The sequence below is a fragment of the Salmo salar genome, chromosome 29 (genome assembly GCF_965601325.2).
Source record: "Salmo salar chromosome 29, fSalSal1, whole genome shotgun sequence".
Taxonomy (NCBI): domain Eukaryota; kingdom Metazoa; phylum Chordata; class Actinopteri; order Salmoniformes; family Salmonidae; genus Salmo; species Salmo salar.
The window spans coordinates 2,439,412-2,467,163 of NC_138319.1; the positions used below are offsets into that span (position 1 = coordinate 2,439,412).

The 27,752-nt window shown below is 41.8% G+C and overlaps 1 pseudogene; it reads left to right on the top strand.

Annotated features, from left to right (window-relative positions):
• The window catches only part of LOC106590022 (outer dynein arm-docking complex subunit 2-like), a 68,761-nt pseudogene that overhangs the window by 1,482 nt on the left and 39,527 nt on the right, over positions 1-27,752 (top strand).

A 27,752-nucleotide genomic window follows, 5' to 3' on the forward strand; every position in this document is an offset into this window, starting at 1 on the left:
CAGCAGGACTCATATGTACAATTGAATTAATGTGTTTTTTGTTCAACTTCAGTAGCTAGGACAGAAAACAACATAAACTACAGTACTTCGTCAGGATATTTTGCTATTTTTCCTAGCTGTCTGCATGTGATTAGATGGGTGATTCTCACAAAACTGGCACTTGACAACAATAAACACATTTTCCATAATTCCTCTTGGATCGCCAAGATTAGGATCTGTATTTATCTATTTCATAATTATTGTTATGTTTTTATTGATCAGATATTATGCATTTTAACACTATTTCCATAATTACCAATGCAAAAATGCTCATTACCTCATCAGTTTTCAAAGTCCAATTTTTTTTTTAAACAAGTCAATTTCTGATATGTTTTAACATTTCTTACCTAATGAAAAGGCCTGAGTTAAACATTTTACTGAAACAATATGTATTTAAAATGTAATTATTAAAATGTTTTTTGTAATTTATCTTATTACCGCAACACAAACTTTCTGAATCTTGTTTTTCGGCATAATGTTATTTTTATATATTTGAATAAAGAACTGAAGGCACACTATCAGATTAAGCCAAAATTACTAAAGTATCCATTTTATTTTTCCTAATATTGGTGCATTATGATAATGATAAGCAGGTTTTGGAGATTAGAATGTTTCGCTAATGAAACTGTACTGAGCTCTATTAGAGATTCAGTAACCCAATACATCATCAAACTGTGTCATTTGTTAATCCCAAATTATTTACATAATACTAAAATCACTGATCTTAATGCAATTGACTAAAATACCCCTTATTTTTATCAAAAGTATACAGTAAGTACTGTAATTACGTACATGTAATTTCATAAATTCAAAAGTGGACTTTTTCCAAGGTTTGTTGTGTTACAGCCTGAATTTAAAATGGACTACATTTAGATGTTTTTGGTCACTAGCCCACACACAATACCCCATAATGTCAAAGTGGAATTGTGTTTTTCAAAATGTTTACAAATTAATTAATTAAAAATGAAAAGCTGAAATGTCTTCAGTCAATAAGTATTCAACCCCTTTGTTATGGCAAGCCTAAATAAGTTCAGGAGTAAAAATGTGCTTAACAAGTCACATAATAAGTTGCATGGATCCAAAAATAGTGTTTAACATGATTGTTGAATGGCTACCTCACCTCTGTACCCCACACATACAATGAATTATCTGTAACATCCCTCAGTCGCGCAGTGAATTTCAAACACAGATTCAACCACAAAGACCAGGGAGGTTTTCCAATGCCTCGCAAAGAAGTATACCATTTTTAAAAGCAGACATTGAACATACCTTTGAGCACGGTGAAGTTATTACTTACACTTTGGATGGTGTAGCAATACACCAAGTCACTACAAAGATACAGGCGTCCTTCCAAACTCAGTTGCCAGAGAAGAAGAAAACCACTGAGGGATTTCACCATGGGTCGGTGGTGACTTTTAAACAGTTACAGGGTTTAATGGCTGTGATAGGAGAAAACTGAGGATGGATCAACAACATTGTAGTTACTCCACAATACTTATCTAATTGACAGAGTGAAAAGAAGGAAGCATGTTTGGAAAAAGACACTGAATACAAAGTGTTATGTTTAGGGCAAATCTAATACAACACATTACTGGTATTTGGTATTTTGGCATTTTATTAGGATCCCGATTAGCTGTAATTATTGTTATCGACTGAGGAGTTTTTCAGAATAAAAAAGAAACGGAATTGAGCTAAGCACAGCCAAAATCGGAAAACCTGTGTCACGTCCTGACCAGTATAGGGGTTATTTGTTATTGTAGTTTGGTCAGGACGTGGCAGGGGGTATTTGGTTTATGTGGTTCGGGGTGTGTGTCTATGTAGAGGGGTGTTTGATTTATGTATTCCGGGGTTTTTGGGCAATGTTCTATGTTAGTGTATTTCTATGTTCTGTCTAGTCTAGTCTATTTCTATGTTTAGTTTATTGGGGTTGGACCTTCAATTGGAAGCAGCTGGTTATCGTTGCTTCTGATTGAAGGTCCTTACCGGCCTGTTATTCGTCGTTGTGTTTTGTGTGTACGTGTTTGTTTTGGTTTACCTTCTTTGTCCATTTAATAAAAGAAGATGAGTGCACATATCCCTGCTGCGTTTTGGTCCACTCTACCCTACGACAACCGTGACAGAATCTCCCACCAACCAAGGACCAGGCAGCGGGGTAAGGAGCAACGAAAAAATTATATGGACTATCAGGGGAATTGGACATGGGAGGAGATTCTGGACGGGGCTGGACCATGGCACCAGGCTGGGGACTACCGTCTCCCACCGGAGGAGATAGAAGCAGCCAAGGCAGAGAGGCGCCGGTATGAAGCGATATACGCGCCGATAAAGCACGAGAGGCAGCCCCAATAATTTTTTTGGGGGGGGCACACGGGTAGGTTGGCTAGGCCAGGCAGTAGACCTAAGCCAGCTCCCCGTGCTTATTATGGGAAGCAGGTGGAGAAGAGAGCACCGGAGTATGCGGAAGTGCGCACGATCTCGCCCATGCGCACGCACAGTCCGGTGCGAGTGATCCCAGACCCTCGCAAGTGCCGTGCTAGAGTGGGCATCCAGCCTGGAAGGAGGATGCCTGCGCAGCGCATCTGGCCACCAGTGCGCCTCCTTGGCCCAGGCTAACCTACGCCTGCTCTACGCACGGCAACCATCAGGCCCCTGCACAGCCCAGTTCGCCCTGTGCCAGCACTTCGCTCGTGCAGGGCTACTAGTTCCATCCAGCCAGGACGGGTTGTGCAGGAGGTGCGATCGAGACCGCCAGTGCGCCTCCATGGCCCGGTATATCCAGTACCAGCACCACGCACCAGGCCTCCAGTGCGTCACCCCAGTCCAATTCAGCCTGTTCCCGCTCCTCGCACTAGCCTTAAAGTGCGTGTCTCCAGTCTGATAGCTCCACTAACAGCCCCACGCATTAGGCTTCCAGTGCGTCAGCCCAGTCCTATTCAGCCTGTTCCCGCTCCTCGCACTAGCCTTAAAATGCATGTCTCCAGTCTGGTACCTCCACTACCAGCCACACGCACTAGGTTTCCAGTGCGTCAGCTCAGTCCCGAGCTTCCGACGACAGTACTCCGTCCAGAGTATCCGACGACAGTGCCCCGTCCAGAGTGTCCGGCGACATTGATCCGTCCAGAGTATCCGGCAACAGTACCTCGTCCAGAGTATCCGGCAACAGTACCCCGTCCAGAGTATCCGGCAACTGTGTATAATCCGGAACCGAGTGAGACAACCTACATTCAGGAACCGAGTGAGACGACCTACATTCAGGAACCGAGTGAGACGGCCTACAGTCAGGAACCGAGTGAGACGGCCTACAGTCAGGAACCGAGTGAGACGGCCTACAGTCAGGAACCGAGTGAGTCTGCCTACAGCCCGGAACCGAGTGAGTCTGCCTACAGTCCAGAGCTCCTAGAGTCGGTCTACAGTCCAGAGCTCCTAGAGTCACCCTACAGTCCAAAGCTCCCAGAGCCCAGTCCAGGGTCTTCAGTGACTGGCCTCAGGCAGAGGTATGCAGTGGGGGTGGTTTGGTCCGGGAGGGGATTAAGGCCTGAGCCTAAGCCACCTCCACTGTAGGAGGTTTGAGGAGGGGGGGGGGGGTGTAGCACAGGAGCCGTTGGTGACGGCAGCCACCCTCCCTTCCCTCCCTTTAGTTTAGGGGATTTATTTTTATTTTTGTTTTGGGGTGATTTTTTTTTTATTTGTGTGAGGTGCATCTGGGGTCTGCACCTTTTGGGGGGGGGGGGGGGGGGGTACTGTCACGTCCTGACCAGTATAGGGGTTATTTGTTATTGTAGTTTGGTCAGGACGTGGCAGGGGGTATTTGGTTAATGTGGTTCGAGGTGTGTGTCTATGTAGAGGGGTGTTTGATTTATGTATTCCGGGGTTTTTGGGCAATGTTCTATGTTAGTGTATTTCTATGTTCTGTCTAGTCTAGTCTATTTCTATGTTTAGTTTATTGGGGTTGGACCTTCAATTGGAAGCAGCTGGTTATCGTTGCTTCTGATTGAAGGTCCTATAATTAGGAGTTTGTTTTCATGGGTTTTTTGTGGGAGATTGTGCTGTGTATAGTTTTGTGCCTTACCGGCCTGTTATTCGTCGTTGTGTTTTTTTGTGTACATGTTTGTTTTGGTTTACGTTCTTTGTCCATTTAATAAAAGAAGATGAGTGCACATATTCCTGCTGCGTTTTGGTCCACTCTACCCTACGACAACCGTGACAACCTGGTTCAGTCTGCTTTCCACCAGACACTGGGAGATGAATTCACCTTTCAGCAGGACAATAACCTAAAACACAAGGCCAAATCTACCATGGAGTTGCCTACCAAGAAGACAGTGAATGTTCCTTTGACTTAAATCTGCTTGAAAATCTATGGCAAGACCTGAAAATGGTTGTTGAGCAATGATCAGCAACCAATTTGGCAGAGCTTGAAGAATTGTGAAGAGAATAATAGGCAAATGTTGTAGAATCCAGGTATGGAAAGCTCTTAGAGACTTACCCATAAAGACTTATTCAAAGGTGATTCTAACATGTATTGACTCAGGGGGTTGAATCTTTCTTTAATCAAGATATCATTAGTGTTTACGTTTTTCATAAATGTTTTGCAAATGTCAGAAATGTTCTTCCACTTTGACATTACAGAGTATTTTGTGTAGATCGTTGACCAAAAAAATGACAATTAAATCCATTTTAATCCAACTTTTGTGACACAATAAAAATGTGGAAAAAGTCAAGGGGTGTGAATACTTTCTGAAGGCACTGTAAGCATAAAAAAATATATATTTATTCAAAAAAGTAATTTCTCCAAGGTATTTACATGTAATTTTGGTGTATTAGGACATAGATATGTGTGGTTCTAAGGTATTTTAGATATATTTCAAACGTTAATGTGATCCTATGGGCAAATGGCATAACATGATATTCAGAGAAAAGTATCTAAATATGTGGGATATGGACCAACAACTGTCTTGAGATATCAAACTACAGTATAGGTAAGTGCTAAAACAGTTACACATGTAGAAATAGGGGATATCCTCCTTAAAGCGGCAGGGTTGCTCTTTGCTGAAACACAAACTCCAGATTGTGGCTTTAAGTAAAATAAATGGGGTTTATACACCCATATTTCTTGACAACCTCTACTTAATCAAATAACTGATGTTTTACAAACAAATCTATACATTAGGTATAAGCAGTGGTCCTAGTAAATAATTAAAGTTACCAGCACAGCACACCCATTTGTTATCCTACAGTTGGCACTTAGCTGCTGTAGATTTCACTGATAACAGGAAAGTGGAAATTGTGAACACTGAGAACATTACTTTTCTTTCCAAAAAGCATATTTATGATATTAGCACAGACACGGTAGAATAGGAAAAGTGTGCCAAGATAGAAAAATAAAATGTTGTGTTTGTTACCAGTTTATACTTAAAAATATGAGTGTGTTTCTCTACTTTTTAGTTGCCCTACGGTAAAGTCACAGGAAACAGACAAGGATGGGCGTCCTACAGTATGTTGCAAATCACTCCTCCGAGCATTTCTGTGCACAGTTTTAGTCAGCTCTCCAAAATAGTGCAGCTGGCAAAGGATAAGAGGCTGAAGGAGGTCTGAGCTTGTCTGGAAGGTAAACCATGTAAACCACAGAATGAGATTTGGATCCCATTTGTTCCCAAGTAGTCGGGCTGCATACTTCCCATAAAGCCACGGACATAATTAGTTTGTCCTTGTTATCTTCTACTTTTATCCAATTAGAAACTGGCATCAGATTATGTTTGCAATACTTCACAGTTATATTTACTGTACCCCAAAGCCATAATGTGGTACTAGCTAATAGCTATGTTAGTTTGAGTAAGGAAAACATACTGTATGGAAAACATACTGTATGTCTATATTACCCCAGACCAGGATTCCCTTTTAAATAAGGCCTCAATGGAACAATCTGGTAAAATAAAGATATTTGGAAAAAAATACTAAACAATTTTTACTGTAATTTGTAGCCAACAGAGACCCTGTTGCGAAGATGCTGAGGCCTAGTTTTGCAACAGTGGATGGGGAGGACAGCTCTGCTGCGTCTCCTGGAGAAGGTGAAGGAGGGGGACCAGGCCAAGGAGAAAGAGATCAAAGTGAAGCTGCTCATCCTGCTGCAGCAGCTGGACACTCAACTCCTCAGCAACTCCCTGAAGCAGATCTCCCAGTGGGTTCCTTTCCTCCTCCTCACTCTGTCTGCTTCTCTATCTATCAATAACGAATCAATCTATCTTAATACACACTGACTCCCACTTGACTTCAGACAAGTCCAAACACATGGGGTTGACTCTGATTAGAAACAGTTTCTTACTAGATAGAAGAACCACAAATGGGCCCAAGATTAATTATCTGTACCGGTTTTTGTTGTTTTTTTGTACAGGGAGGTTGGGCTTAGTCCTGCCACAGTGAAGAATGATGTCGAGCTGTTGAAACACTTCTGCAGTGAAGGGGAGAAAAAGGTGTTGAAGTCTGTTCAATATACATCAGGTTTGAGTTATCTTCATATTTCACAATTTTTGGTGGGTGTGAATGAAAGCGATTGCTATTAGGGGGTAATACTAGGATATTCTAAAAATATAAAATGTCTGTGTTCACCCCTAAAAAACATGGAAGTCATTATATATGTCAGATTTCAGTTTACTGAGACATTAATAATTGTTTTACTTGCCTTAGTCGGCGCGGCAGATTTGCAATGCCATAACAATTCAACTTTCGGCAAAAAAACATACCTCCCCTACATATCACAGAACCACAGTGATCAATTCAGTATTTTGAAAAATGTGTCCCCTTACGCAGAGGAACATTTAAACCTTCTATGTAAATAGCCTCCAACCTGTGATACTGGGCACATTAAAATATGGTGGTTCGTGTGTCACGATGCTCTGCAGCCTAGCTGTTTTCAGAGGATGATTTATCAGAGAGTGAAATCACAGCGAGCTCTAAGTAACCTGGGCTGCTGTCTTCAGACCTAGGCTTTGTCCCAAATGGCAACCTATTCCCTATACTGTAAAATACTTTATCCCGAGCCTTTTAGGTCCTGGTCAAAAGTAGCGCACTCTATAAGGAATATGGTGCTATTTGGGACGCAGACTTGTGCTCTCTCTATGGTGGAATGATCCATCATCCTCGCTGGCAGCTCAGGCACCCTCGATGATTTCTCTTCCTGTGATACTGCACTCTTTGAACCTGTATTGGAACTTTATTTTCCCCCTGATCCTCTCCTCCTACATACCTTAAAGGAAAACTCCACCCAAAAACTATATTTTGGTATTTGTTTCTTTAGTCTATGTTTCATTTGTTTCATTAGCCCATTGTTGATAGAGTCCCAAAATGTTTTGCATGTCAGCAATCAAGTTCAAATCAAATCAAATGTATTTGTCATATGCGCCAAATACAACAATACAACCTTACAGTGAAATGCTTACCTACAGACCCTTAACCAACAACGCTTTAAGAAGTTTGTTTAAAGTAAAAATTGGAAAATAAAAAATAAAAGTAACAAATAATTAAACATCAGCAGTAAAATAACAAAAGAAATATGTACAAGTACGTAGAGTTAAAGTGATTATGCATAGATAATAAACAGAGAGTAGCCCTTTAATTAGATGTTCAGGAGCCTAACGGCGTGGGGGTAGAAGCTGTTAAGAAGCCTCTTGGACCTAGACTTGGCGCTCCGGTACCGCTTGCCATGCAGTAGCAGAGAGAACAGTCTATGACTAGGGTGGCTGGAGTCTATGACAATTTTTAGGGCCATCCTCTGACACCGAGATCCTGGATGGCAGGAAGCTTGGCCCCAGTCATGTACTGGGTCGTACGCACTACCCTCTGTAGTGCCTTGCGGTCGGAGGCCGAGCAGTTGCCATAACAGGCAGTGATGCAACCAGTCAGGATGCTCTTGGTGGTACAGCTGTCGAACCTTTTGAGGATCTGAGGATCTATGCCGAATCTTTTCAGTCTCCTGAGGGGGAATAGGTTTTGTCGTGCCCTCTTCACGACTGTCTTGGTGTGTTTGGACCATGATTGTTTGTTGGTGATGTGGACACCAAGGAACTTGAATCTCTCAATCTGCTCCACTACAGCCCTGTCGATGAGAATGGGGGCGTGCTCGGTCCTCCTTTTCATGTAGTAATTTGTCTTGATCATGTTGAGGGAGAGGTTGTTGTCCTGGCACCACACGGTCAGGTCTCTGACCTCCCCCCTATAGGGTGTCTTATCGTTGTCGGTGATCAGGCCTACCCCTTTTGTGTCATCGGTAAACTTAATGATGGTGTTGGAGTCGTGCCTGGCCATGCAGTCATGAGTGAACAGGGAGTACAGGAGGGGACTGAGCACGCACCCCTGAGGGGCCCACGTGTTGAGGATCAGCGTGGCGGATGTGTTGTTACCTACCCTTACCATCTGGAAGTCCGTCAGGAAGTCAAGGATCCAGTTGCAGAGGGAGGTGTTAAGTCCCAGGGTCCTTAGCTTAGTGATGAGCTTTGAGGGAACTATGGTTTTGAACACTGGGCTGTAGTCAATGAATAATATTCTCACATCCTTTTGTCCAGGTGGGAAAGGGCAATAGAGATTGCATCATCTGTGGATCTGTTGGTGTGGTATGCAATTTGGAGTGGATCTAGGGTTTCTGGGATAAATGGCCATGACCAGCCTTTCAAAGCATTTCATGGTTACAGACGTGAATGCTACAGGTCTGTAGTCATTTTGGCAGGTTACCTTAGTGTTCTTGGGCACAGGGACTATGGTGGTCTGCTTGAAACATGTTGGTATTACAGACTTGAAAATATCAGTGAAGACACTTGCCAGTTGGTCAGCGCATGCTCGGAGTAGATGTCCTGGTAATCTGTCTGGCCCTGCGTCCTTGTGGATGTTGACCCGTTTAAAGGTCTTACTCACATCAGCTACGGAGAGCGTGATCACACATCCGGAACAGCTGATGCTATCATGCATGTTTCCTTGCCTTGAAGCGAGCATAGAAGTAATTTAGCTCGTCTGATAGGCTTGTGTCACTGGGCAGCTCTTGGCTGTGCTTCCCTTTGTAGCTGCCCAGTTTTCAAAATACAGAAATACAGCCAGTATGATGTATTTTGCAGTATATGATGCTGCGTTTTGCACCTAATTCCCTATCGAGCACTATTGTATACTGTCTTGATTAACGTACAGTGAACACTGAACTGACGTGCTCTGGCATTTTCTTCTTTTTCTGTAGATTATGAATTCACCAATGGCTGTCACACTCCTCCTTGAAGGCAAGTGCATGGTGAAATCTGTTACCTGGTGATACAGCCGTGTGACACTCAACCCTTGCACCTTCAGCACAGCTGGAGTCTTTCTCAACGGGGTAAGATAGCTAGAGATAGATTAGTGTCACTGAATGTCAGTTTTCATTACCTGAATTTTAGTCAGGCGTGTTCTACACTCAGCATTAGATTTTCTTTCTGGTCTACAGGATGTGTTTTGTCATAAATGCTTTAGGCATCAATGGATGTAATAATCTACATATTTCAGCACCTGTTTATTTGGCAATTGTTATGAACAAGCACGGAAAGTCAACAAATGTATTCATATTAATATAATTTTTTAAGCTATACAATGTCTCCTTAACGATTGCCCATAAAGTTTCCGAAACATTACATAAGTGTCACTGAAAAGTTTAGCGATTTATGTACTGATGTAATGTTCATTGTATGGTTGGATTCCAAGTTTGCCCTGTGGTGGTAAACGTTTAAAACGACCCCATTGACCGTAACGTGTGTGCAATTAATAAAGAGAACATTTTACATGGCTCAGTGTCTTTCACTCCCTCCGTCACTGCCTGCCTGCCCGTTAGTATGTTTCCCGTCTCCCTTTCCTCACCTGGAAATGGTTCAGTTCAGGACACTGAAACCCGTATTCCAACATGTTTGACATTGACGGTATATTAACACAGTTTAGCATAATGTGTGTAGTGGTTAGAGGCTGTGCACAATGGTTTTGAATTCCAGCCTGTGAAGCTGCATTTTGAAACCTTGGCACTCTAACCTCAGTTGTTCTGACAGATGGTAATACTGTAATATTTATTTGATACATCAAATGTCATCTTTGTCTTCACAGGGCATAAGCCAGGAGGGTGAGGAAAATGGCTATGACAGAACAAGCAATGTTTACAAAGACCTGGTAACACTTCTGAAAAGCAAGTCTCCCCATTTTGCTGAGAACATAAATAAACAGGTAGGTTTTGACATGGAGGAGCAGTACCTCAAACAACAGGTTGTTGTTTTCTCTGAGTAATATTTTCTCTGTCGGTAACCCGATGAAGCAGTACGCATTTGACTGATCATATATTATATTCTGTTATACGTAGTAGAGTGAGTTTGAGATTGTGAATCAGTATCTGCACTCATCCTCACTTATGAGCTAGTGTCTGGTTGTCAGATTGAAACGAAAATTCTCTGAAGCTGTAGCCTCAGTACCTAACCTTACTTTCCAAATCACCCCAGTTGAAAAGAATGTAAAAATATTCTAATAAAACAGTCCAGTTACTCACACAGACAGAATCATGTGTTGCTCTGAAATGCCAGTGATTCATTCAGTAGTGCTGTTTCCTGCTTAAGTGATTTGATGAATTAACAAATAATGGCTTCAAGCTTTGGTGGGAAAAAAATGTGTTTATCATCTGAATATTTGGACATATTTTTTGTCATGAGTGACTCAATGATGTATTGTTGGAAAATGTTATATAATTTAAAGTCAAGCTAACTATACAGCTTGCTATACACGTTCTACATAGTATTTATACTCTAGGAAATGACACCAAATATTTTATATAATTTATATAATTATATTGATATATATATTTGTATATTTATTTGTTTCCTTTTGTCTATTTGGACAGTCTTATGGGTAAACTAGTTTCAACAAATAGTGTACCTTAACTAATAATAGTATTTTCCACTTTACATCGTTAATTTCTGTTAGCAAAGACTATTATCAATGTTGCTCCTGATGATTTCTCCTGGGCTGCTTTATGATCACGATAATTCTGTACTTGAGCTATTGAAACAGAAATTTGATTATTAAGACAGATTTTTCCTTTTACCCCTTTCTACAAGTTTTTCTCTTTAAAATAAATTAATAGATGTTATCACAATAATAAAGTTTGCAGATATAAAGTGGGGCGAAATAACTACATTATTAATGAAAAGGAGCCACCTCATAATTTCTTTAAATTGAATTGTGCTTGACCTGCAACTTTGCTGTATTTATAGCTGGTGATAGAACTTTTAGTGCCACGGAGATGGGTTGAGTTGAGTGAAGGGTAAGTAAGGGATGTATAAACCCCAATGAGCAGTGCCAGGATGCTGCGCTCACTGTGTAAAAAGGCCATCCAGGCTTTAATGTTTTATGAGTCCTGTGTCTGTGCTGAGTGATGCTATGAGGCTGAATCCGTCGGTCGTTCTGAGGATGATGGACAGTAGGCCGTAAAACACAACTGTGAATGAGTTAAGTCACAGGTTTTCTCTGCATACTTCTTTCTCCTATGAAGTTACTACAGTAATATCCAAATCATGGCATGGTGATGTAATGGAGTGTTCTGCACTCAATTCAGGCCATGTTTTTCTGGCCTTTTTACGCCCCACCAAACTATTTTCTCTCAGCATTACTTAAAATACACCTCTTATGTGTGAAATGATCAGCTTGACTCAGCAGTGACTGCTGATTTGATTGCAGATAAAGGTATTTTCTATTGATTGACAATATAATTGTTATGGTGCAACAGGCACTGCTGTACAGTACTGTATAAACCTTTTCAGACATACAGTAATAAAGTAATTGCACTCACTCTTGAGGACAAGATCCCTTCCGAGTGGCCCATGAAAGGAATAGGCTCTAGTCCGTGTCAGGTCAGAAACACTATCTGAAATAGCTCCGGCTGGGACCCGCTCTCTGATTGCAGCACTAAGAGCCCAAAGTGGTGGTGTTCCAAGTCAACATGAAGGCTGACAGATTGATAGCCAAAGATAACAACACCAATCTCTGAACATGATCTACTCGTTTCCAGCATTGAGGAAGCAGATAATTTTTCACAGTTTTATTAGATCAGACATTCTCAATCAAATAAGCTAGAGGCAGCCAGAGGAGAAGAGTGCAGCACCAGGGACACACACCGCAGTCCGATACTCAACTTCTCAGTGTAGTGTTGGACTGACTCGTTTTTGAAACTACGACGTGATTATAAATTGGACATGGTGTCTGTCTGTGTTATGCATGCGTGATCACATGCAAAAATGCAAAAGCACCCTCAGAATTTTGTTATTCAAATCCTGAAATCAATCTAGCTCTGCTGTCATGTTCACTCTCCACACAGAGCCTCGCACAGCTCTTCCACTGACAGCTACTATTTAGCTTATTTTCCATCACTGTATGGAGAAAGTAATTAGATACAATGGATACAAGTCCAATAAACATGTGTAAATATTTGGAGTCTCGGGTCTCTCAGCGAGGGCTTGGAACAAGGCACAAGTGGAGAAAGATGAATAGTGCCAATGTAATGATTTGGAAGTCGCCTGTAGTATAAAAAAAAGTGTTGCCGAGTCCGGCAGAAGTCTGTGGAGAGTTGCGGGCAGGCAGGCGTCAGACCTGCTTAAAGTGTCTGTGCACTTGCTCTGACAGAGCCGTCCCTGTGCTGTGCTATGTGTGCTGCTGTAACGTGCCATAGAGTTTGGAATGTTTCCTTCTGTCCATTTCAGGTATCATAAAAAAAGAGGTACGGTTGGACACCTGAAATGCAGCCATAGTGGCCTGAATTGGCCTGCATTGTTCCAACAGCAGGTCACTTTGGGTTTTATGACAAACAAGACGGTTTTGGAAAGTGACCGAGCGTGCTTGCGCCGAGCGTACGAACACGTCCATAATATTCCATGTTAATTCTTTCTCCCCGTTTACTTCTAAAAAAAAAAAAAGGTTGCTTATTGCAAGCAATGGTAGTCTGAGGCGAGCTATTTTCTGCCTAGCAGGTGCCTGTGATTAAAATACAATCCCTGCCTGCGAACCATGCATATGTGTCCTGTTGGCATTCTTATGTTAGGTTGTAAAGTTGGCTAAAAAGACCTTCAAAAACGTAAAAATCATCTCTGAATAACAGTGACACAAAGGCGCTCCTTTGTCTGTGACAAGCTGCAAGATTTTAGCACGAGGAATGTAAAGAAACAATAAACGCTTGATATTGTTCAGCCAGTTAATAGAGGGGAACCTCTTCTGTGTAGTAAAGCACTGGGAATGTGTTATTTTATTACTGTCGCTCAATAATAAAGGCTGAATTGTTATTCTGCTGCAGTACGGAATGTTGAGAAAGTTCTGTTTTATGAACAGTCACTGATACAAACCCTGATTAGTTTTTACATGGTTCTTCTTGGGCTGAGAATAATTGAATGGCACCCTTTCAGACACCAATGTGTGATGTGTCTCTCAAATAACTGGATAAGGAGGCAACATGTCAGCTGCAGAATGGAAAATATCCTTTATAACTTGAAAAAATCACAAAAGGACTGAAGACTTTGTTAAAAGAACAATCATTCAGAAGAAGAACTTTTTAACGACCCAAGTCCATATAATTTTACGGCCCATATTTATTGTATATTTCACTGCTAGCATTTCGGTGCAAATTGAGAGGTCCTTTTTCCTCACTTATTTTTTTCCTCAACAGGATTCTGCCGTTCAAGAAGAACCTCCATCAACACGAAAGATCCAACATGTGGAATCGGTTGATACAGAGGAACAAGGCCAACCCCAGAGGCCCTACGAGCATCAGGAAAATAATGTGCATGAGAAGGCGAGACAACAGCTTGTGCAGAACAAGCCAGGCGGCAAAAAACAATTAGAACCATCTTTGAAATGGAAGAACCTCGGTCTTGCATCACCATATGAGTATGTGATAATTCCACTCAATATATTAGAGGTCTTTGGAATATTTGCAACGCTACACGTTCTGTATGCCTTTGGGAACTTTATGCTCCAATAGACGAGATTTTAAGAAGGAAGTGATGCTGGAGTCGCGCACTCTTCTCCACATGCCAGCAGTCACACATTATAAAGAGATGGTTTATATGGCTTTACATTTTTCAGGGCAAGCACAAATATTCCTGATTATATGGACGATCCCAGTTAATCGATGTGTTCCCTGCTTGGAACCCCACTGTACAATCACAGACAGAAAAGTTGGGCGCAGGAGTAAAATTCACAAAAATGATGTATCACATGTTCTTTGATTGATAAATAGATCTAGCAGGGGTTTGAGCTTTTGTGCTGTACCTTGTGATAAGTGTCCCCATTTTGAGGCAGCTGGCTCTGGATAAAAGCTATCTAAAATGGCAACAACAAAAAAGCCCAAAATCCCTGCATCCCTCTTCTCCCTCAGTGCATAAATGATGATGATATGTTACGATAAATAACTATTTCCAAAATAGAAAAACGCATAATGATGTCCCCTCTTATTTTATAAACATTTTCTAGGGAAGCAGATGAGAAGAAATCCAAAAGGAGTGCAGCAAATGAGAAGTTTGCTGAGACGGAGGAGAAGATGCAGAAGAAAGCAGATTTCTCTGTGTCTTCCTCACCTGGTAGGCAGTCCAGTCGTCTCATAAAAGGTAAGTCACCTGGTGGGGTTTTCTCCTCACACTTCATAAGTGAGGAACCCTTCTAGTCCTACAGAAGAGCAAGCAGCTTACAGGAAAGAGATTGCTGAAGTCACAGAAAAAAAGTTTGGCACAACTCTTTGACCCGTAGTGATAGCTTCTGTGGAAACTGATAATAAGTGTTTTTATATAAGCCAATGTATGGGTCTGATGTATGCTTTCCCTGCCTTTCCTCTGGTGCCTGGCAGCGATGTTTCCAGCTGTCCCCATAATTGTGACTGCCAGTGTATACAGGTCCGCTAGTAAAGTTACTGGGTCGACTCTAGCCACTGTTCTGCTGATAGCTTTTCCCCGCCTTGAACAAGTGAAACTTGGTACACGTACAGAAAGGGACCTTTGGGAGCCTACTAGCATTACTCCAGGCCAGTAGTCAAAGCAGACGCATCGGAACAGTGCTTCACTGCTTAATTAAGGCTTGGTTCAGTGTTTATCATGGCCCATCTGCGTTGCCTGAGAAACGGTCATATCGGCTGATTTCCTCTGATAATGGCCTCCCCTGGAAATGCTATCTGTGTAAATAGGAACCATCTCCCCGCGGCCCCATTTGAACGTGTACCAAATTTCATTGCTCCGCGGTGCGCAGTTTTCATGATACAGTTATTTGAGTGGTGCAACTGACTTTAAAAGCCATCTGCATTTCTGTTGCCGTTTATAGTATGAAGGCTACGGTAGAAAAAGAGAGGCCTGCTTTGTTTAGTATGATGACGACTCCAGTTTACCCATTACTTTAATCCCTCTCTCTATTCATGGCTGCTGCTGCTTAGATTGTGAGAAAGTTCAAACCTGACAATTCCGATTAACTTTAGATTGTTAATGGTGCTTATTGTATAGAATAATCTTGCAGTTATTTTAAATCCCAAAAGGAAAACTTCATATTTTGTTATGTGTATAATATACTGATATAATATTTAAAGTTTAAACCCTTCCTGTGTATGGATATGTACTTGTATAGCTGTTACACAAAACCTGATGTTGATTCTTATCTCCTGCTGTGTCTGTGTTCTTCAGTAAGACCCCAGGAGGAGGCGCCGATGACTTCAGCGAGAGTTCATCTGAGAGTGAGGAGGACAAGGAGCAGCCAGAGCACCGGCCGGAGAGCAACACAAACCTGTCCTCTGAGTACTGGCAGATCCAGAAACTGGTCATATTCCTCAAGGTACAGTACAGTAAAGTCTGTAGAGGCCTGGCCCAGCACTCTGCTTTCGGAATTTCACAGAAAATAAGTTGTTCTGTTCTGTTGAAAACATCTACTATTCTAGCAGGCCAGGCAGTTCACAATGGACAGGAAACAATCAAATCCAGGTCCTTTTCCTGTGATCCATACAGCAATTTTGATGCAGACTTGAGTCAATATTCAAACTTCTTGAAATTGTCTAAAAAAGTAATCCCTTTAAGGTATGGCTCTGTGTCTGTAGAATTGTGATAGTCACAATAGTCCTAATGTCACCCGAGAGGGAACAATATGTAATCTCCTTAACATAATTCCACCTGCCTGCTTTGCGTACATTTTACGACATAAAGTTGTCGATCAATATAACAAACTGACGTTAGATAAAAAAGTATATATAATGAGCTCCTGTTTTATAGCGTCTGCTTTGTAGTAGGATGTTTATAGAAGTGGTTGGACTGGGTTTGTGGATTCCTGGTTTCTGACACACACTAGGCCTATTTGGGTGCACGTGTGAGCCAACACATATGAGAGAAGAGAGCAGAGCTGTCTAAAAACAGCAGCTGGGCACACTGTTTACCCACACCACAGAGCATAAATGAAGCGCGGCTCTGAAAGGACTGACAGTGCATATGGTGAATATTAATGTGTCAAAACACAAAAGGAAAAGAGAGAGAGGACCAACACGCCACTGACCCAGACTGACTGGGAATACCTCTTCCACTGCCTGATTAGAGAGGAATTCTCCACTCTCTCTCTTGCTCTGTGATTACCGGTCAGTTTATTTGGACATACCGTTTAGGGCCATGACCTGATGTAACTGCAATCATATGATATTATGGTTAGTCATATATTTCAAATCTGGCCCCTATACTTTAATGATAATCATAACCTAATCTCTCCACTTTGAATCTCGATTTACAGTATAGTAATTTACGAAATTAACTGAAATTCAAATGTGTTTATTTTTTCGGTACTAATTAAATCGATTTGCGCTATAGTAATGAAATATGAATGACATTATTTTGTATCTCTATGATCTATGACTATTAAATATTAGCAGAAGCTTTGTAAGCTGAGATACAGTATTTGGCTCTGTCCATGTTTTTACATACCGTACTGCAATTGGGCCCCCCTAATAAGATCATTCATAGGGCAACTGGTGGTAAATCTTTTAAAGAAAACATTAATGCAAATTCAGTTCCAGGTAGATATTTTAGCTTAACAAAACATGAGATAATGAAATAAAAAGTCCTTCTTGGGAAAGAGCAGTTACTCTCCTTTCCAAAACAGATTTAAAATGTAAATTATATTAAAGAAGCTGGGCCAATGTCTGATAAGGGAACTTTTCAAATTTCATTATACTTTTCAGTGGGGATTGGAGTGAATTCACAGTGAGAGTTTGTGCCTTCAACAAGATGCATTTGTAAACCTGTACTTCCTAGGCAGCATTCTATCTGTCTGGAAACCACACAGTGGAGTTATTTATGGGGTTTGTCCAGTAGTCATTTTATAATATCATTACCATCAGAAGCTAAAACTAACCCTGAGCCAAGTTAAATATCTGTTTTATTTTAGAAGTAAGAACGGTTTTTTCTTCTTCATCTCAGCCGTATAGACAGACATTTGTACTTGAGGAAGATTGAGACTTTCATAAAGCAACACATGAATGATCTGTGTTGTGTTTAATGGGTTATTTATCCAAGGATATTTACCCAGAGTGCTAATATGTGTGCCTACACTGCATGCGTTTAAATAAGTATGTCTTAAAAGAGGCAATCTGCAATAACAAAGTATACATCCCACCACTGTTGAGAGATGGGCCTGAAAAAATGTAAACATTCTCAAATGAATTGACAGCGCTATAGATGCAGGACTGACCATCCATGATAGTTTTAATCAATGTTTTGAGGCTATACAGTTATTGTTTACAATTACATTGTTTACGAACAAAGAAGTAAACCAAGCTTAAATTTGGTGTTCTGATGGGAATAGAGAGTTTAACTAAGCTCATGGGGCATTTATAAAGTATACTCGTCAAGAACCAATGGCTATATATCATGAATGGAAAAGTCCTAAAATGTATGTAGCAATCGCAGATGCCACCTTTAACATACTAATGTGTGTGCCTGTGAATACACATACAGTATGCCATCTAATGAGTTATGAACGCCGCAGCCCGTCTGGTGTTCAACCTTCCCAAGTTCTCTCACGTCACCCCGCTCCTCCGCTCTCTCCACTGGCTTCCAGTTGAAGCTTGCATCCGCTACAAGACCATGGTGATTGCCTACGGAGCTGTGAAGGGAACGGCACCTCCATACCTTCAGGCTCTGATCAGGCCCTACACCCAAACAAGGGCACTGCGTTCATCCACCTCTGGCCTGCTGGCCCCCCTACCTCTGAGGAAGCACAGTTCCCGCTCAGACCGGTCAAAACTGTTCGCTGCTCTGGCACCCCAATGGTGGAACAAGCTCCCTCACGACGCCAGGACAGCGGAGTCAATCACCACCTTCCGGAGACACCTGAAACCCCACCTCTTTAAGGAATACCTAGGATAGGATAAAGTAATCCTTCTAACCCCCCCCCCCCCCCCCCTTAAAAGATTTAGATGCACTATTGTAAAGTGGTTGTTCCACTGGATATCATAAGGTGAATGCACCAATTTGTAAGTCGCTCTGGATAAGAGCATCTGCTAAATGACTTAAATGTAAATGTAAATGTATTTTGCTTGATGAAATGATGTTATAATGATGTTAACATGTTGCTTGCCGCAATGACTTAAACGCTTTAGATGAGGCTTGTGTGTATGTTAACAGCTTTTTGTGTGGCAAGTATATTTAGAAACAAGCAGAGTGCCCATACGGTCAGCACTCTCTCTTTGTGCAGATTGAATAACACACAGTATAGTTTACACATATGCTACATACCACGTAATTGCCATCAATATGCACTGTTGGTAACCACAGGGTATTTGTTTTACAAGCTGAAGCCACTGCTTCATTATCTAGAATTAGATATATATGGCAATTTAACAGTTATACATACAGTATGCTTTCAGCGTAGCTGCTACCAATTACCCTACTTTGTGCTCTGCTGTTTTTGATAAAGTGTTGCTGGTGATTGTAAGTGGCTTATGTGAAAAAACTATTTATATGTAGGTGCCAACATTGTTAACAAGTTTATTACTTACCAAACCACACTCAAAGGTTGTGTACTGTGTAAGTGTTTACCTAGAATGTGGTCATTTTTATTGTATAGGTGGCTTCTTAATTTAACTGCCACATAATAACACATGAGATTATCCCTTATTTGTGCCTAATAGATTTGTGCCATATATATTTGTATATATAAGCATGAGGATATGTCCTTAGTTTATATAATCATATAATAATGAGATTGTTTTATGTCCTGAGGTAAAGTAACCCTTTCAATATCAATTGACAATGATGGCGCCGGAGGGGATGGCTGCCGTCTTATCGGCTCTTAACAAACCATGCTATTTTGTTAGTGTTTTCGCACTTGTTTTGTTTTGTACATAATGTTGCTGCTATCATCTCTTATGACCAAAAAGAGCTTCTGGACATCAGAACTGTGATTACTCACCTCAGATTAGACAAAGAGTTTTTCTTCAATGAGTCGGAGGGGAGGGATATACTACAGACACCTGACCAGTCCCAGAACCCCATCATTCACTGGAGAAGAAAACTGAGATTTCGCAGAAAAAGATCAGGGTGCTTTGTCAGGATCAAGTGATGAGTGGCTAATCTGCCTTTTGCCTTTATGTCCTGCTAGCTAACGTTCAATCGCTGGAAAATAAATGCACGTATATCCTACCAACGGGACATTGAAAACTGTAATATCTCATGTTTCACCGAGTTGTGACTGAACGACGACATTACACCAGCCTCTGGTAAGACTTGGGGCGGGGGCCTATGCAGATATGTAAACAACAGCTGGTGCACGATATCTAAGGAAGTCTCAAGGTTTTGCTTGCCTGAGGTAGAGTATCTCATGATAAGCTGTAGACCACACTATCTACCTAGAGAGTTTTCATCTGTATTTTTCATAGCTGTCTACAGTACATACCACCACAGACCGATGCTGGCACTAAAACCGCACTCAATGAGCTGTATACCGCCATAAGCAAACAGGAAAACGTTCATCTAGAGGCGGCGCTCCTAGTGGCCGGGGACTTTAATGCAGGGAAACTTAAATCACCTCTTAGGGATCCGATCCCGTTACCGGAATCAAAATTGACAACATCCAGTGAAGTTGGAGCGCGCCAAATTCAAATGACAAAATAGTAATATTAAACATTCATGAACATACAAGTGTCCTACATCATTTAAAAGCTTAACTTCTTGTTAATCCAACCGCGTTGTCAGATTTCAAAAAGGCTTTACGGCGAAAGCATACCATGCGATTATCTGAGGACAGCGCCCCACATCAAAATACTTTTGAAACCAGCACAGGCGTCACAAAAATCACAAATAGCAATTAAATAAATAACTTATCTTTGAAGAGCTTCCTCTGTTTGCAATCCCAAGAGTCCCAGCTACACAATGAATGGTCGTTTTGTTCGATAAAGTCCTTCTTTATATCCAAAAAAGTCTGTTAAGTTGGCGCCTTTGATTTCAGTAATCCCCTCGTTCAACATGCATAAAAGCAAATCCAAAACGTTACTGGTAAAGTTCGTCCAAACAAGTCAAATGATGTTTCTAATTAATCCTCAGGTACTCTAATATCTAAATAAACTATAACATTTAAGACGGAGAATAGTATGTTCAATAGGGAAGACAAATAACGAAGAATGCGCAACATGACTACTTTTCTAATGAGGGACACCTTGGAAAAACTACAACTACTTGTTCATTTTTCAAGAAAAGCCTGAAACCCTTTCTAAAGACTGTTGACATCTAGTGGAAGCCATAGGAGCTGCAATCTGGGTCTTTTTTATTTGTATATCCCATAGGCTAGCATTGAAATGGCCTGTGACCTAAAAAAAAAAATCTGGATGGATTGTCCTCGAGTTTTCACCTGCCATATCAGTTCTGTTATACTCACAGACATTAGTTTAAAAGTTGTAGAAACGTCAGAGTGTTATCTATCCAATGCTACCAATGATATGCATATCCTAGCTTCTCTGCCTGAGTAACAGGCAGTTTAGTTTGGGCACGTCAGTCATCCGAACTTCCGAACACTGCCCCCTAGCCCTATGAGGTTTAAATCAGTTTTACCAAATTTCTATCAGCATGTTAAATGTGCAACCAGAGGGAAAGAAATTCGAGACCACCTTTACTCCACAACAGAGCTCAAGGTCTCAAAGTACACAACTCTCACAGAGTACAAAGCCCTCGCTCGCCCTCCATTTGGCAAATCTGACCATAATTCTATCCTACTGATTCCTGCTTACAAGCTAAAATTAAAGCAGGAAGCACCAGTGACATGATCTATAAAAAAGTGGTCAGATGAAGCAGATGTTAAACTACAGGACTGTTTTGTTAACACAGACTGGAATATGTTCTGGGATTCTTCCGATGGCATTGAGGATTACACCACATCAGTCACTGGCTTTATCAATAAGTGCACAGAGGACATCGTCCCCACAGTGACTGTACGCACATACCCCAACTAGAAGCCATGAATTAAAGGCAACATTCTCTCTGAGCTAAAGGGTAAACCTGCCGCTTTCAAGGAGCAGGACTCTAACCCGGAAGCTTATAAGAAATCCCACTGTGCCCTTTGATGAACCATCAAACAGGCAAAGCTTCAATACAGGACTAAGATCGAATCGTATTACACCAGCTCCAACGCTTGTCGGATGGGGCAGGGCTTGCAAACTATTACAAACTACAAAGGGAAACACAGCCGAGAGCTGCCCGGTGACACGAGCCTACCAGACGAGCTAAGTAACTTCTATGCTCACTTCGAGGCAAGTAACACTGAAACATGCATGAGAGCATCAGCTGTTCCAGATGACTGCGTGGTCACGCTCTCTGAAGCCGTTGTGAGTAAGACATTTAAACAGGTCAACATTCACAAGGCCACATGGCCAGACGGATTACCAGGATGTGTACTCCGAGCATGCGCTAACCAACCACCATCGATAAGAAACAATACTGTGCTGCCGTATTCATTGACCTGACCAAGGCTTTCGACTCTGTCAATCACCACATCCTCATCGGCAGACTCAGTAGCCTTGGTTTCTCAAATGATTGCCTCGCCTGGTTCACCAACTACTTCTCTGATAGAGTTCAATGTGTCAAATCGGGTGGCGTGTTGTCCGGGCCTCTGGCAGTCTCAATGGGGGTGCCACAGGGTTCAATTCTTGGGCCAACTCTTTTCTCTGTATACATCAATGATGTCGCTCTTGCTGCTGGTGAGTCTCTGATCCACCTCTATGCAGACGACACCATTCTGTATACTTCTGGCCCTTCTTTGGACACTGTGTTAACAACCCTCCAGACGAGCTTCAATGCCATACAACTCTCCTTCCGTGGCCTCCAACTGCTCTTAAATACAAGTAAAACTAAATGTATGCTCTTCAACCGATCGCTGCCTGCACCTGCACGCCCGTCCAGCATCACTACTCTGGACGGTTCTGACTTAGAATTTGTGGACAACTACAAATACCTAGGTGTCTGGTTAGACTGTAAACTCTCCTTCCAGACTCACGTCAAACATCTCCAATCCAAAGTTAAATCTAGAATTGGCTTCCTATTTCACAACAAAGCATCCTTCACTCATGCTGCCAAACATACCCTCGTAAAACTGACCATCCTACCAATCCTCGACTTCGGCGATGTCATTTACAAAATAGCCTCCAATACCCTACTCAATAAACTGGAAGCAGTCTATCACAGTGCCATCCGTTTTGTCACCAAAGCCCCATATCCTCTTACATCTAGACGTTCCGCTAGCGGAACACCTGCTCCAATATCCAATGATAGGCGTGGCGCGAATTACTAATTCCTCAAAAATACAAAAACTTCAATTTTTCAAACATATGACTATTTCACAGCATTTTAAAGAGAAGACTCTCCTTTATCTAACCACATTGTCCGATTTCAAAAAGGCTTTACAGCGAAAGCAAAACATTAGATTATGTCAGCAGAGTACCAAGCCAGAAATAATCAGACACCCATTTTTCAAGCTAGCATATAATGTCACAAAAACCCAGAAGACAGCTAAATGCAGCACTAACCTTTGATGATCTTCATCAGATGACACACCTAGGACATTATGTTATACAATACATGCATGTTTTGTTCAATCAAGTTCATATTTATATCAAAAAACAGCTTTTTACATTAGCATGTGACGTTCAGAACTAGCATACCCCCCGCAAACTTCCGGGGAATTTGCTAACAATTTACTAAATTACTCACGATAAACGTTCACAAAAAGCATAACAATTATTTTAAGAATTATAGATACAGAACTCCTCTATGCACTCGATATGTCCGATTTTAAAATAGCTTTTTGGTGAAAGCACATTTTGCAATACTCTAAGTACATAGCCCAGGCATCACGGGCTAGCTATTTAGACACCCGGCAAGTTTAGCACTCACCAATATCAGATTTACTATTATAAAAGTTTGATTACCTTTTGTTGTCTTCGTCAGAATGCACTCCCAGGACTGCTACTTCAATAACAAATGTTGGTTTGGTCCAAAATAATCCATCGTTATATCCGAATAGCGGCGTTTTGTTCGTGCGTCCCAGACACTATCCGAATGGTAAAGAAGGGTCGTGCGCATGGAGCAATTCGTGACAAAAAAATCTAAATATTCCATTACCGTACTTCGAAGCATGTCAACCGCTGTTTAAAATCCATTTTTATGCCATTTTTCTCGTAAAAAAAGCGATAATATTCCGACCGGGAATGTCCATTTAGCTAAACAGAGGAAAGAAAACAAAGCTTTCGGTCGACGCGGGCACGAGCCTGAGTCTCACAGTACTGTAACCAGCCACTACCCAAACGCGCTACTTTGTTTCAGCCAGAGCCTGCAAAGCCACGATTCAGCTTTTTGCCGCCTTCTGAGAACCTATGGCAGCCGTAGGAAGTGTCACGGGACAGCTAAGATCCTCACTCTTCAATAAACAGAGACAAGAAGAACGACACCTTGTCAGACAGGCCACTTCCTGCATGAAATCTTCTCAGGTTTTTGCCTGCCATATGAGTTCTGTTATACTCACAGACACCATTCAAACAGTTTTAGAAACTTTAGGGTGTTTTCTATCCAAAGCCAATAATTATATGCATATTCTAGTTACTGGGCAGGAGTAGTAACCAGATTAAATCGGGTACGTTTTTTATCCAGCCGTGAAAATACTGCCCCCTAGCCATAACAGGATATACTACCCACAACTGCGACCTGTACGCTCTCGTTGGCTGGCCCTCGCTTCATACTCGTCGCCAAACCCACTGTTCCAGGTCATCTACAAGACCCTGCTAGGTAAAGTCCCCCTTATCTCAGCTCACTGGTCACCATAGCAGCACCCACATGTAGCACGCGCTCCAGCAGGTATATCTCTCTGGTCACCCCCAAAGCCAATTCCTCCTTTGGCCGTCTCTCCTTCCAGTTCTCTGCTGCCAATGACTGGAACGAACTACAAAAATCTCTGAAACTGGAAACACTTATCTCCCTCACTGGCTTTAAGCACCAGCTGTCAGAGCAGCTCACAGATCACTGCACCTGTACATAGCCCATCTATAATTTAGCCCAAACAACTACTACTGTATTTATTTATTTATTTATTTTGCTCCTTTGCACCCCATTATTTATATTTCTACTTTGCACTTTCTTCCACTACAAATCTACCATTCCAGTATTTTACTTGCTATATTGTATTTACTTTTCCACCATTGCCTTTTTTTGCCTTTACCTCCCTTATCTCACCTCATTTGCTCACATTGTATATAGACTGATTTTTGTACTGTATTATTGACTGTATGTTTGTTTTACTCCATGTGTAACTCTATGTTGTAGTATGTGTCAAACTGCTTTGCTTTATCTTGGCCAGGTCGCAATTGTAAATGAGAACTTGTTCTCAATTTGCCTACCTGGTTAAATAAAGGTGAAATAAATAAATACAATATTTAAAAAAAACTGTCTTCAGTGACATTTTCAACCTCTCCCTGTCTGAGTCTGTAATACCAACATATTTCAAGCAGACCACCATAGTCCCTGTGCCCAAGACTACTAAGGTAACCTGCCTAAATGACTACCGACCCGTGGCACTCACGTCTGTAGCCATGAAATTCTCTGAAAGGCTGGTCATGGCTCACATCAACACCATTATCCCAGAAACCCTAGACCCACTCCAAATTGCATACCGCACCAACAGATCCACAGATGATGCAATCTCTATTGCACTCCACACTGTCCTTTCACACCTGGACAAAAGGAACACCTATGTGAGAATTCTATTCATTGACTACAGCTCAGAGTTCAACACCATAGTGCCTTCAAAGCTCATCACTAAGCTAAGGACCCTGGGACTAAACACCTCCCTCCTCACCTGGATCCTGGACTTCCTGACGTGCTGACCCAGGTGGTAAGGGTAGGTAACAACCCTACCCTTACTCAGTCTCTTCCTGTACCCCCTTGTTCACTTATGACTGCATGGCCATGCACGACTCCAACACCATCATTAAGTTTGCTGATGACACAACAGTGGTAGGCCTGATCACTGACAACGACGAGACAGCCTATAGGGAGGAGGTCAGAGACCTGACCGTGTGGTACAAGGACAACAACCTCTCCCTCCATGTGACAAAGGAGATGATTGTGGACTACAGGAAAAGGAGGACTGAGCATGCCCCCATTCTCATCATTGGGGCTGTAGTGGAGCAGGTAGTGCTCCACAAGTTCCTTGGCGTCCACATCACCAACAATCTAACATGGTCCAAGCACACCAAGACAGTCGTGAAGAGGGTACGACAAAACCTATTCCCCCTCAGTAGACTGAAAAGATTTGGCATGGGTCCTTAGATCCTCAAAAGGTTTTACAGCTGCACCATCGAGAGCATCCTGACGGGTTGCATCACTGCCTGGTATGGCAACTGCTCGGCCTCCGACCACAAGGCACTAAAGAGGGTAATGCGAACGGCCCAGTAAATCACCGGGCCAAGCTCACTGCCATCCAGGACCTCTATACCAGGCGGTGTCAGAGGATTGCCCTAAAAATTGTCAAAGACTCCAGCCACCCTAGTCATAGACTGTTCTCTCTGCTACCGCATGGCAAGCGGTACCGGAACGCCAAGTCTAGGGCCATTAGGCTTCTGAACGTCTTTTACCCCCAAGCCGTAAGACTCCTGAACAGCTAATCAAACGGCTACCCAGACTATTTGCATTGCCCCCTATTTTACGCTGCTGCTACTCTGTTTATTATCTATGCATAGTCACTTTTACTCTACCTACATGTACATATTACCTCAATTACCTCTGTACCGGTACCCCCTGTATATAGCCCCGCTATTCTTATTTACTACTGCTCTTAAATTATTTGATATTCTTATCTCTATGTTTTTTGGGGTGGTATTTTCTTAACTGTATTGTTGGTTAAGGGCTTGTAAGTAAGCATTTCACTGTAAGGTCTACACCTGCTGTATTCGGCGCATGTGACAAATACAATTGGATGTGATTTGATTTGATAGATGAGGTTTACATACAGTCATTCATTTTTTATAATTTAAACAATATATTAATTTCCAAGTAAAATGTAAGTAGGTGTCATAATAGAAACACTCGGGTATTGAGCGTGGTCCCACGTCCATCCACGATGACACTTTGTTTAACCCTGGTTGAGGTTGTCCACCCTCTACTGGTCAGTAGCGGAAATACAGGCCCCATGTTCTCTCAGGAGAACACTTTTCCTAACTACCTCATGTTCTCCTGCTGTGCAAAAGAGCCAGGGTCAGTCACTACCCTCACATTAACTTAATTTCTACAAGTGAATATTATTTCTAATGAATTAGGTTTTTCACAGCTTTGAACTGAGTATTCAGCTATGTTAACATGTTATAAAGACCTTTCTCAGAAATAGTTTCTTAAGTACCAGAAAAAAATCTAACTGTTGATTGGAAGCCTTAGACTAAAAGGCTAAATATAAATACAACACACATAAGTTTGAACAATTATTTTGGAAACTCAGAGAAATTAAGTGGCCTACTCCTCCACCAGACTAAGTAATTTCCACTATGAATGCTGTAACTTATGTCTAGAGAATGTTTTACAGAACATCTGTACATATTTCCATACTTTTTAAGTTAAACAACTTTTTAGTGACACAAAATACCACAAAACATTTGGAAGCCTGACACAAACTGTATTATTTTGCTAGCTGCTACAAGGCCAGTCATATGCTCAACATTTTATTTTATAGAAGATCCTATGTCCAATATGAAGTAAGAGAGAACCACCAATCATTCTTTCCCTATTCGTTACCCATAATGGACTTGGCAAAAGGCTCTGTCTTTTTTCTTCTTAATCTGTACCCTACATGGCTAGTCTGCTCCAGAAACGGCAGAAGAGTAAAAATCACATGCACTCTCCAGGAAGCGGACACTGCCAAGCTGGTTGCTTCTTTCTTACACCGACCGAGGTCGAGGAACACAGACACTAGAAACACAGACTGTGGCTTCATTCCATCTGTCATAGATCCAGCTCTGTTGGGGCACGCACACATACGCACACACACACACGCACGCACGCACACACGCACACACGCACACACACACACACACACACACACACACACACACACACACACACACACACACACACACACACACACACACACACACACACACACACACACACACACACACACACACACACACACACACACACTCACACACACAC